Below are 12647 nucleotides of genomic sequence, written 5' to 3' on the forward strand. Positions count from 1 at the left end.
GAACCTACAGTTACCTGAGTTTTAGAGAGAATAATTTTCCTTGTGAAAAGATCTAGGAAAAATTAATAGCCCTGTACTGACCTCGGATGAGGTGAAAAGAACATGTTTTGGGGAAAGGTTGGAGTATGCCTTGGACAGATTTTGAGCAGAAAGGGTAAATGGGAGAGCCGAGACCCACTACCTGACATCCTTCACATGTAAACTCTGTTACAGTACTGGAAATCAGCCTAGCACTCCTCTGTTCTTACTTCTGTTGATGCTGAAGTGCCAACAGCAAAAAAGCTGTGACTGCTCCATTCAGCCTTCAACCCCCACTGCCCTGGTGCTTTGCCCCTGGCCCTGTGCAGGCATGGGTACATATTTACTGACTAATACAGGCACACACAAATTTCCATTGACTAATCTTCCTCTAGCAGGGTGAGTCATCACATTGGAAAGGTTGTTTCTGCTTGTTCTTTGTTCAGATTGAATCCAGTCAGAGTTCCAAAAAGGCCAGGCCAGTACCTTCAACACCTATGACCATCTCTGCTCTCCCATGGTAACGGAGGGATGCTTTGAAGGATGTCTGTAGCTTCAAGATTTCTGAAGGGAAAGATCTTCCTTGGAAACTACTTTGAAAGGAGCTGGCAAAGTTCCTGGTAAGAACTTAGCCTTTTCTCCATCTGTCAAAACAAGGCATAATCCTTCCCTGCTTCACAACAGTCTTGGGAGGAATCATCAGTTAACATGTTTAAATCACTAAAAGTGATTTCCTATTATAAATCACCTAGGCTTCAGTTCTTATGAACACAAACTCATCTCACCCTTCTTAAAGATCTTCTCCCTCTTTTCACACATCCGTATTCTTCTTTGCATTCTGCTATTGCAAAGTGCAATAGCTGCTAGCACTGCTTTTATACACCTGAGAGCAGTTTTAACAATCACACTGTATTTTCCTGAACAATTAAATACTCAGCAAAAGAAAATAATTCTTCTTCAATTTCTGTTCTCCTTTTTATCAGTATTGGAAAATGCTTCCTACCTAATATTGCTGACTACTAAAATTTCTCATTACTGCTCCAACTCCTTGGTATTGTTATGAAGAAGAATATCTGCATATATCTATAAAGCATTTTTTAGTCCAGCAGTCTTTAAGAGAATTAACTGTGATTGAAACTGGAGTTATCTATAAAGAGTGCCCCTGTAGTGCCCCTGTATTAATATTATGTGTTGCCTATGTTTGCATGCTGCAGGACCTGTAGTTCTTTCTTCAAAAAGACAACTTTCTCTAGAACAGAACAGCAGCAGACCAAAAGATCAGCACTGTTTAAAATGTGAAGTACTATCCAACTGGAATTGCAGGGTGCCAGGAGAGCAAAATGCTCTGGAAGCTCCTGCAATCAACTTCATGCCAGAACTGGCAAGATATTTTTAGTTATGACACACTCTTGAAGATTTATTTAGGGTTGTGAGAGGTACCCAAATCTGGGGGTGGTGACCACTTCAGTTATGGTCCTGCCTCGTCATCATCCAAGTTCTCCTCCCACACATGACCTTGCCTGACCTGTGAAGCAGTCCTTGCTTTTCTCTCTCACTGCCATGATTCCTTTTACTCCTGCTCATCAGTGTCTCTCCTACTATAAATGTTAAATCTTGGCTTTTCCTCATTTCCCCATGCTATAAATCCCTTCCAACCTCTTTCCCAAGCTCAAAACTTCTTCCCTATCCAGGTTTTCTACCAGATGCTGTATGTTAGCATAAGGAAACCTCCCACCCTTATATGTGTTACACTTCATATGGACTTCACAGTGAGGGTGGTCAAACCCTTAAACAGGATGCCCAGGGAGACTGGAATGTTCACCCTTGGAGATATTCACACCTAGACCAGGCAAAGTGCTAAGCAACCTGGCCTAACTTTGAAGCTCTGTTTTTAGCAGGTAAAGGATGAGGTTATCTCCAGTGATTCCTTTTAATCAAAATTATTTCATAATTCTAACTAAATCTTGAAGAAAAAGAGGAAGAAGGAGAATACAAGAATCTAAGAAAAATATGGTTTTCTGGCAAGAAGCAAAAGGAATGCAACAAAACAAAACAGAGCTGTGCACAGTTATCCTGTTTCTCATGCTCACACTGGAGTAACTCAGGATGCAATCAGAGAGATGCTAAAATCTGCAGAGAACCAAGAAGAGAATGAACACCAACATGTCTGTGGTTAACCAAGGCTTACTTCATCTGTTTGACCTCAAAGCCTGGTTAGAACTCAGTGTGTTGTCTTCAGAATATTCTCCTCTGAAATATTCCAAGGCACCATCTGTTTTATTTGCTGCAGATTCAGAGTAGGAGAATGATGCAGGCAGTACCCACCTCCTCAGAGCTTGGGCTGAGCAGTGACCTGGGTGCTGCAGCCAGATGTTCACTGGAGATTAACCCCTTTGGGGCTGCAGAGGAGTAGGAGCACACCAGAGGTGCCCCTGCCCCCTTCATGGCAAACAACAGTTCCAGCTCTCTTGTCTTATGAACAATTCAAAGGTATGGTTTGCAGTCCAGGGTGTGAATACATGAAATGTCCAAATCAAATCCAGACCTGTGACAATTGTTTGCTCTTTTAGGAAATCTCAGATCCAGGTGATCACCTCTTTAGGTTTCCTAGTACTAGTAAAAATCAAGGTGAGAGCAGAGAAACAAAATACACACGTAAACTCTGTCACAGTTTTTTTAGAAGGACTTCCCAAATTGTACAAAAATTAATGTATTAGTGATCTCAAATCACAGTCTTCCAACTCATAAACAATTTGAGAAGTCATTGCCCTCAGATCCTTCATTCCAGAGTACAAGTAGTTAAACAGTCCCCAGAATCTTTATGAAGAAAATGGTTCTGTGCTCTGGTTTATTTTACTGCTGCTGCTGGTTTATTTGGGAGATGCATCACCACCGGATAAACGAGCATTGATAATACCAGCATCTGTTTAATAAATAATATATTATAAAGTATTGTTCTCTTACCCTCTTAAATAGAACAAGTTCCTGAAATTGAAAATCCACTAACAAAAGGTACAAATAGAACAAGAAATCTGGCAGCAAAATATTTCTTCTTTAACAATAGAGCTGCAAGAGCAACACCCTGTTGTGCAGCTCAGTACAAGTCCTGACAAATACTGAAATGTAGAATGCCTGATCCCTAAACTGATTTAATATGATAAGTTTAATATGATATGATGTCCTCAAAATTCCAGCCATTTAACTAAAAGCCAATACATTTATGAAAATTATTATAAACTATAATATCACTCACAGGTGGCGTTAATGTTGAGTCTGGGATGAGTTGCATAAACAAAAATCACTGGAAATTTTTAATACAAAAAGAAGAAATTTGAAAGCCAAGCACAATGACCACCATAACAGAGAATGTAGCAATTCCTAACACAGCATTAAAATGTTGCTTGCTTGAAATCTGGGCTAAATTTTTCTATGAGTGTGTTTTATGGGATTATAATAGAAACAAAATTATCCTGACAACTTGAAAGAAAAATGAGTGTCTTGGTAGATGAATTCATAAAGCTGGAAAGGACAAAGAAGCTTCCAGGCATGCAAATGCTGCTTCAGATCTGAAGTAAAAACAGAAAAAGCTAAATCCAGGTAAAGAACAATTGTGCTGAGTTAGGACATCTACTTTGCTTCAAATGCTTATTAATTTCTTTTTTAAAAGCTGTAGACAATGACCTGGTAAGTACATTTATAGTAATATATCCCTGCAAATAATTTCTGAAGCAGACTTGCAATTAGAAGAGGTCTGAGGAGTAAAACTTAACCTGGCAAATCTGCACAAAATCACATTGACTTTTCATAAGAATTAAAATCCTGTTTGCTTACATTGCTTTAGAAAATATTAATTGGATTCCTGAATCACTTAGATGCTTTAGAAGATTTTACTTTTGCTGAGAAAGGCAATGAACAAGTCAGGATACTGGCAAGGAGTGGATACACGTGGGTCCCTGCTGCTTACACAGACCCAGCTGTGTTGGGCCTGGGTATATTTGCCTCATCAGAGCTGGCAACAAGCTCAAAGCTTGAGCTCTGACAGAGGCAGCAGCAAGCATTGCTCTGAGGTGGCTCAGTTGTAATGGGTCTCCTAGGCTAGTCCTACTAATGATGAAAACATAGTTTTCTAACTTTGTAATTTTTATTTATTGAAATGTTTCACTGGAAAAGGTAGGAGATGAATTAAAAAAGTAATTTTCTCTTATTGGCCATTCAGGATTTTTAAGCTGTTACTTTTTAAATTATCTACAACAGTTTCCTTGTTTTTAGAATGAGTGCATGATATCATATCCTGAGCCCTTCCCTTTTCTTGTAACTTTCTGAGGTACTAGGAGGCATCCAGCTACAGTCATCATGAGAATTGGCCTGTGAAACTGCAGTGAAGCTCCTTCTGCCACCTCCTGCCTCCCTGATTCCTACTCCTGAAGAAACTGCTGCTCTAGGACAAAGGATCCTTTAAGCACAGTGAGTATCAGCTGAGAAAGCAACCAATTTATCTAGCTTGTAAAGTTGCATCAGAGAGCAATCACTGCTCTGTGTGCTTACATTTCTGTGTAGATTGGGACACAAAAGTAAAATCAAAACTTGCTGTCGTTATTTGATACTGAAGTGGAGAAGGGAGTTCCCTGGCCCAGCTGGAGTGAGAAAAGGAACAGCAGTGACATGGGAGGATCTCAGGGTGCAGAGATTGGATTAAAGGTGTGGGCTAGGTGTAGAAAAGCTACATGTATTGTGCCAGGCAACATACCTATTTGCTGTGGGTGGACAGAGAGACAGGAAAAAAACAGCTGCTAAAATGTATGTGCAAGTAGCTGTGCCCAAGCACATGGTACTGTATTAATGCTGGATGACAAGCACCTCTTGTTTATTCTTAATCTGGTTTCATATAAGGAATGTAGTAGTACTAGCTAGTAATAAGCAAAATAAAAGGAGAATAAAAGAAAGGGTTGTCTTCAGTAATCTTCACTCATCCCTAAAGCATGCAGGTCAAGTACACATTCACAGTGAGTCATTGACTCTTTTTAGTATAACTATAACCTGTGGTGGTGTTACTGCTGCATTTTTCCATCTTCATCTGTAGCTCTGAAATGTGGAGCTGAAGGTTCTCCTACCATGGGTGGAGAGCCTAAGGTTTTGTCTAGATGTCTCTGGCATGATAATTTAGTAGAAAATAGGTAAATATATAAATAATAAATTTATGATCATGATTTCTTATTATATTTAATATTTGTATAAGTAAGGTAGTATGATCCATGTTTCACAGCATAAAAAATGTTATAATGAAAGTAAATAAATGACATTCATTTATATCTACCAAATGAACTTGTAGAACTCCTTTATTAACCTAGAAAGTTGCTTTTAAAAGGATAGAGCATCTGAATTTTCCTGTGTCTGTTGTCCTCATAGAATATCAAGCACTTCATTCCAAGGTTGTAAAAGACTTATGACCATGTTTCACATAAAGGCCTCGATCTAGGATTAGCTGAAAGCAACAGAAAGCAGCAGTGATATTTCTGTGAAGGCTTAAGATAACAATAACTGTCTTCAAAAAAAGTCCTTGGTGATGTGAGCAATTATAGAGGAAACACATAACCTCTGCATATGTCATTGATGACATTACTTTGTGTTTTTACTTTGCTCACTGTGGTTTTGATGAACTCCTTCATGGGGTCACAGCACAGTGTTAGTAAAAAGCATTGCTTTTTGTTGTCTGCTAAACTGCACTGTGAGGTAATAACTCCTCTTTAGTTAAAACATTGCGGATGTAGTTAGTTTTATGATCGATCAAACCTGATATTTTCTATAACACAGCTATGATAAGAGTAGCAGGAGGCTAAAGATGGGCTGTGTGCTGCTCAGCCTCATTAGCATGGAGATTGCTGTACCAGAGATGACCACTGGAACACCTCCTCCAGGCTTCTGCCTCCCACAGTGACCTGATCCAGCTCAGTCCAGAGAGATCAGCTGTCAAATAGGCTTCACAGGTCATGTTTTTACATGCCTTCCAATTAGTACTTTTACATGTCTACTGGTTAATAATTGTCTTGTACCTTGCAACATGACAGATTTGTAACTCTTTCATTTAATAGAATATCACAGTGGATGTTCATGTTTCCATAGAAATGTTTGTTTCTTGAATTCTCTGAGATCTTGGTTCCAACAAAGTTGTGTGGCCATGAGTTGAGTAAAAATTCTATTTTAGAAAAAACATTTATTTCCTTTCTCTGGATTTAAATCACTGCAATTCATTTCCATTGGATATAAACTTGCTTATACATCATAGAAAAAACTCAACTTAGCATTTCGATTGTGTGATCTACTGAAGAATAATATATTTTTATTTCTACTTATAGTTTGGTCTGTCTAGTTTGTGACAATGATTTTTTTCAACTTATAAACTTATTTCAAGGGCTTGACTCACAGTTTTAGAGTTCTAGAATATGTGATGTAGTCAGGCCACCTGGTTGGCCGCTTGCCCTAGATGAAGCCATGCTGAATATCTCAAATCTCCTCCCTGTCCCACATGTCCTTTCCTGATTTCTTACACCTGGGTATTGAGAGCTCTTGCACTCTATGGAAAATGTCCAGGTCTGCCAGCTCTGTTTTGCTCCTTTTTCTCTGAGGATGGTTTATTGGGGGCTCCTTTTGCTAACTCCTTGAAGAGCTGGAAATTTTTTTCGCTTTACTAGAATTCAGGGGCCTGACTTTACTCCTGACCTAACTCATATCCCTGGGGACTGGAAACTCCACCAATGTGTGATCACAGCAGCCCAGGGTGCTGCCAATATTGATCTCACCAATTAGCTCACTTGTGTTGCTGACTAACAGGTCCAGTAGTTAATTATGTTGTTGTCATGCTTTAGAAATCCAAAGAAAAGAATTAATCAAATGAAAGAGATGTGTATTTTCCTTTACAGAAACTATCTGATTCTGCTCTTGTATCCTGTTTTTATACATCTTCAAAAATAAATTTTCCAGCACCTTGCCTTTAAGACATGTTAGGTGCGTAGCAAATGTTTAATTAAGTAATCCCACACAGCACTTGTGAGGCAGGCTCCTTCATTTTACAGGTGAGACAGAGTGAGGCAGTAAATTAAGTGACTTGCTTAATATCACACAGTGAGTCAGTGCTAATGCTGAAAATAGACTTTGTCTTCTGGTTCTTTTCCCTGTATTTTAATCATCAAAGTAGACTCAACTCTAAAGTTGAATAAACTCCTTAGTCTATTAAAATAATAGTTCTAAATTTTGCTTAATGTTTTAATCACCTAAGCAGTACTGAAATATTTACAAAAGTTTTCCTTGCTTAGGACCTTTTTGTCTTTCTTGTTCAGATTTTGCTTCAGGTTATTAGCTCAATATGTTTTGTTTACAGTGATCCTGAACTTCAAAAATATAATCTAGCGAATCTCGACAAAAAAAAAAAAAGGAATGCACTTTAAAAATGCACTTAAAACTCAGAGCAATCTCCTTCAGTCAATATTACTTTCCTCATACTCTTGTGAGTATAGGGCTGTTCCACTCAATAATAGCCATAGCTTTAATTAATGGAGCATGCTGAACTTACTGGCCCACAGAAAGCAAAAGATTGACTGCTGGTTATACTGTCATGACTAAATGAAAATGTATCCTGAAGCACAAAAGAGCAAACAGCATGTTAAGAAATATGTGCTTAGAAGTGCAGTACTGAACTACATGCTGGGTCATCTCTGAATAAACTGGTAGAGAAAGAGATGCCATCCTTGCAGACCTGTTTAAATTAACAGTACCCATATTCAGGCTAATGAAATGCTCCTGCAGTTTTAGAGCTTTCCTGAGCATGGTCCACAGATTTGTTTATGCTGATAGGACATATATAATTTTTTTCCAATCCTTGCCATGTTACTTGTTTAATAGTGTTCTTCAGCATAGGATAGAATAAATGGCCCAGAAAATATGTACTTAGGTATAAGAGAGGCTCAGGAAAGAGGAATGAGGGAATGATATTACTGTGGCTTGCTTCTTATTAAACCTGAGTTCAGACATAGCTGTCTGTTACACAGCCTTATACAATACTTTGTATCATACAATATTTTTAGTGTGGGTGAGACAAGCAGCAAAGGATGTGGTCAGCTCCAACATTTTTGTCAAGACTTTTGCCACATGTAACGAATTTACATTTTACATTGTGATGTAGGCAGCCTTACAACTTAATTGAAATTTAACAACAAAATACCTTAAAAATTCAACTGCTTCATTGCTGAATGAAGCAGTTGCAAATTGAAGCATTGCTGCAAATAAAACAAATTGAAGCATTGCTGCAAATAAAGCTCCTAGGTGGCAGAATCAGTCAGTAAGCATTGGCATGCTATATTTATAGAAACAACTCTAAAGTAATTTAACATGTTGTACTTGTAAAGAAGATTGTCACATCTTGCCTACTGAATTACAGGCTAGACAGAATGTTTCAGGTAAGATGCTAAGGAGAGATGTTCCAATAAGGACATTCTGTTTCCTCTTTGGGGTCAATACTTCCAGTTTACCGTGTAGTTTTCCTTTGGGGTTTATCTTCTTAAAATGTTAACTATGAGCATATTTTGCACTTTGCCACTTGGGCTGTCTAATCAGTGATCAGCTGTCCAAGATCCATCAAAGTACCACTCCAGCTTTGCTTTCTGTTTTTGCCAGAGAGTAAGAGGTTTTTCTCAGAGATTTCAGCAAATATCCTGAAGCCAAGTGATGAGCTGTTTGCAAGACAGCGCTGTGTCTGTGTACCGCTATCAGGGACAGAGATGCTGCCTTTCAAAGGGTTTTTGAAAAGCAGGCAGGAGTTGTTCAGTACAAATTGGGCAAAGATAGTTTTGTGACTTTTATAGACTTTGAAACCAAACCCAAAAAAGCAGTACAAATAACTGATTTTTTTTGCTAGCTCTTCATTTATGTCTCCTTTTATCTGTAGCTCCTACTATTAACCCGTTAAGTGAAATGGTAATAGTGTTTGAGAAGTTGAAAACTTTAATCAAACATTAGGCAATATTTAAAAAAAAACCAGGGTTCAAAATAAAATGCCCAGGTGTTCTCTTCCTGACTGGGAATAGGGGAAAGAATCTGGTCTGTGTGTCTGACCAAAACTAGCCAAACCAGTAGAAATTAAATACATGAACATTCAGTTCATGGGTAGAGATTCATTTTCATTAACAGTTCAGCTAATAAGTATGAAAATGAGTCAGTGTGAGAAAAGCATTACTTGTGGATAATCTGAATGAGAATGGGGGATGCATAATACACTATCACATTTGAGAGGAGTTCTGACAAAATATGGGCCTTGAATTTTGGATGCAAAGAGTTATACTTGCTTCATCTATTATTGAAGAGAATAGATACAAGCCAGCTTCTATAATTAAGTAGATACTGTGCTTTTTTACATAATTAACATTATTTAAGATCCTGCTTTCAGAGAAGACCTCACTGTGTCCTGCCTACCTTGAATAATCGGATTATTGGTCACTGCTCCCTGGCAGGTCTGTTGCAGCCCTGTTCTGTTGATTCAGCACAGAAAGAAAGCATTTCATGAATATCAGTTCTTCAAGTAGTGGGGGTTATAGGCATGGTAACAGTACATGTTTGTGAAAGGTATATGCTGCCAGATTTCATTCCCCATGATGGCAAGAGGGAAACTGAGGTACAGCCACAGTGCTGCTCTGAAGAGTTCATGTAGTTAATGTGTAATTCTTTAGATTTGATTCACAGAATTGAGAAAGCATTTGTGGTAATATGGCGCTTATACATGAGAGCCAGAAAATGAAATGGAAAAGAAAGTGAAAAGAAATGCATAATGAGGGAGTTGGCTAGTTTATTTCCCAAGCTCTTCTACTGGCCAAAGCACAGTGAAAGGGGCAAAACTAAGCATTCAAGTTAAAAAAAATCCAATATGAGTTACCTTAAGCTCTATTATAAAATATGGTGTTAGCAATGCAGACAAGGAAGATTTTTTTCTAACATTCCTTATTATGTGTTAACATGGCACCATAAAGGTCCAAGAACCTTGGATCATCACACAACTTGCAAAATACCCCTAGAATATTTTCTTGCTGGAACTAGGAACAGCAAGATGAGTACAAGCCGAAACTGTAAATATGGGGAAGACCTTCTCTGTTCAATAAAACAGGTGGTTTCTGCTGAAACTAGTTTTGCTTGAGGACTAATTTGTAGTTCCAAGTGTCTTTCAGTGCTGACAGCTGAAGAAGGTAGCTCGGGGCCAGATTGTAATAATGTTCACCCCTTGATCTAATGGGCGGATGTGTTTAATTAACCTTTGTTTCTGCAGAAGCAGACATTCTGGCAAGCTGTAGGATTGCTAAAGAAGGGAAACCTAAACTGCAATGAACCTAGGCATATTCTATATATCTAGTACTAGATAAAGAATGTTAATGTAGATAAATACTGTTTCCTAGGAGATAGATATATATATAAGCTATTTATGTAAAAGAAATTTAACATGGATCCCCCTGTAGGACTAACCATTATTAATTTCACAAGATCCAGCCACGATCCCATGCCCTTCAGACACTTGTCTCTTGTGTCTGGCACAGTTCTTCAATAGGTGGTCAGAAAAGCATGTATTTAAAATGAAAATATTCTGTTTAGTATCTCTTGGATGGAGTTAGACCTGACAGCCTCATTGCTTGTTCCATGTCCTCCAGTGACTTTTCCAGATACCAGAGCTTGGACTGACCCTTCCCAGAGCTTCCTGTAAAGTGCAGATCTTAAGGTTTATAGCTAATTCTTCAGAAGGCTTACGGCAAGTCTAATGCAAAGCAGATATCCTTTGCATGAAATTGCTGAAGGCACTGATTTTTGCTTGAAAAACTAAAGCACTGTAGATTGCAATCATGCAAGCACATCAAACTCCCTGGCCACAATGTCTCTAATTTTACACTAAAAAATCACCAACTTTGTTGAGTGTTTTGAAAGAATGCAAATCAGAGCTTATTGTCCCTGACCTTCATCAGCTCTGCTGCCACAACAGCATCATTGTTTGCTATCTCCTCCCTTTAATAAGAGACACCCTGCATTCCTCTCACTTCCTTTCCATCCTAAATCTTTCCATCTGAGAGGCTTTTTAAAGCTCTGCTTTGTCATCTGGTTTTGCTACTACTGTGATCTAAATGCCAAACTTCTTCAGTCCTTCGTCTTTGTCTCAATCAGCCAAGTCTCTGTTTTCACTTAAAAGGCATCTTATGAGCTTGAATGTTGGAAATTCCTTCTACTCCTGTAGTCTAACAAACAAGGTATATTCCAGCTGAAAGAAACATTTATGTTGCAGCATTATTCTTACTAAAACTATGGTGCAGCAACACAGTATCAATAGGAATCATAAACAGTACTTTTTCCACCTCAGCACTGTGACACAACTCTTTCCTTCATAATACTGTGCAGAAATCTCCGCATTGTTACAGTACATAAGGACTAGTGCTAAGGGTGCATTTAGATTACTAATTTACTGATCCCATGGTTTATCCACTGGGTTTCTGTTCCAGAATGAAGTGTTGTGACAACAAATGAGGTAACCAAGGAAAAATCAAACTGGCTACAGCTGTCAGAATTATGAGTTCAATATAATTCTTCAGCCTGTTCGTACTGGTCTCTGTTTGTTTCTAGTAAGGACTGATGACTCCAAAAGCCACAAACTGTGTGTGAATTTCTTGGGTGATGACAATTTCCTTTGTAATGTTGCCCAGTATCTGAGACTATCCTGATAGGGTTGTGTAGCCCTGCTGTGAGCAGTGTCCTATTGCAAAGAGAAGGTTTGCACAAAGACTGAGGATGGAATAAGAGTCTTTATGTCCAGATATAAACAGTGATCTCCAAAAGCTCTTAACACTGAGCACAGTCAGTTGATGTAGTCAGGCTGACACAGATGAATTTGAGATTCTTGACCAGCATGGTTCAAAATGCAGCTCTCTGGCCCAGTCTGGTCTGTAGGATCTTCTGTCTTGTTTGAAACACCTCTTCTATGGAAATTCCAACTAGCAAGCTGCTGCCTCCTCTTAAAGAGAAGGAAAGGAGTGAGGATTTTTCTCAGGATGAGCTGCTGCCTCATCCCAAAGAGAAGGAAATGTGGGCAAGGAGAGCACCCTAATACAGAGAAGTTGTTGCTGTGCTTCTGTCTGAATGATTGTGAGTGCTTGGACATGCAAAAGAAACCCTCCTAGATAGCCGCTGCCTTATCTCTTTGCTGAGCAGGTAGGAACAGCAGCACCTCTCCACCTGTGCTGTTCTCATTTGCTGCTTGTTGGGGGGTAGGGAGGAGGGATGGGACACAGAGTAGGGAGCAAGGGACAGTAATTTTCCCCTGCAGCCTGTTGCTCCACCCAGCCTTCCCCTCAAGCATGATTCACTGCCCAAGTATGACAGTGTGAATGGTAGGAGGTATGAAATCACAGTCCTGAGCTGCTATTGATTGTTGTCTCAGGCAAGCTAGCAGGGTCCCTCTCCAGATTTTGATCAATGGCAATTAATTATGTTTTTCCTCTTTGGAAGTGGTATACACTTCTTTTGTTAGCATGTCTGATAATGGCAGGGGATTTTTTCTGAAGGTAATCTTGGAACAAAACAGCAGCTCCAGGCACTCTGTAAGAAGCCAAATC

This window comes from Molothrus ater, chromosome 7, assembly GCF_012460135.2.
Source record: "Molothrus ater isolate BHLD 08-10-18 breed brown headed cowbird chromosome 7, BPBGC_Mater_1.1, whole genome shotgun sequence".
Classification (NCBI taxonomy): domain Eukaryota; kingdom Metazoa; phylum Chordata; class Aves; order Passeriformes; family Icteridae; genus Molothrus; species Molothrus ater.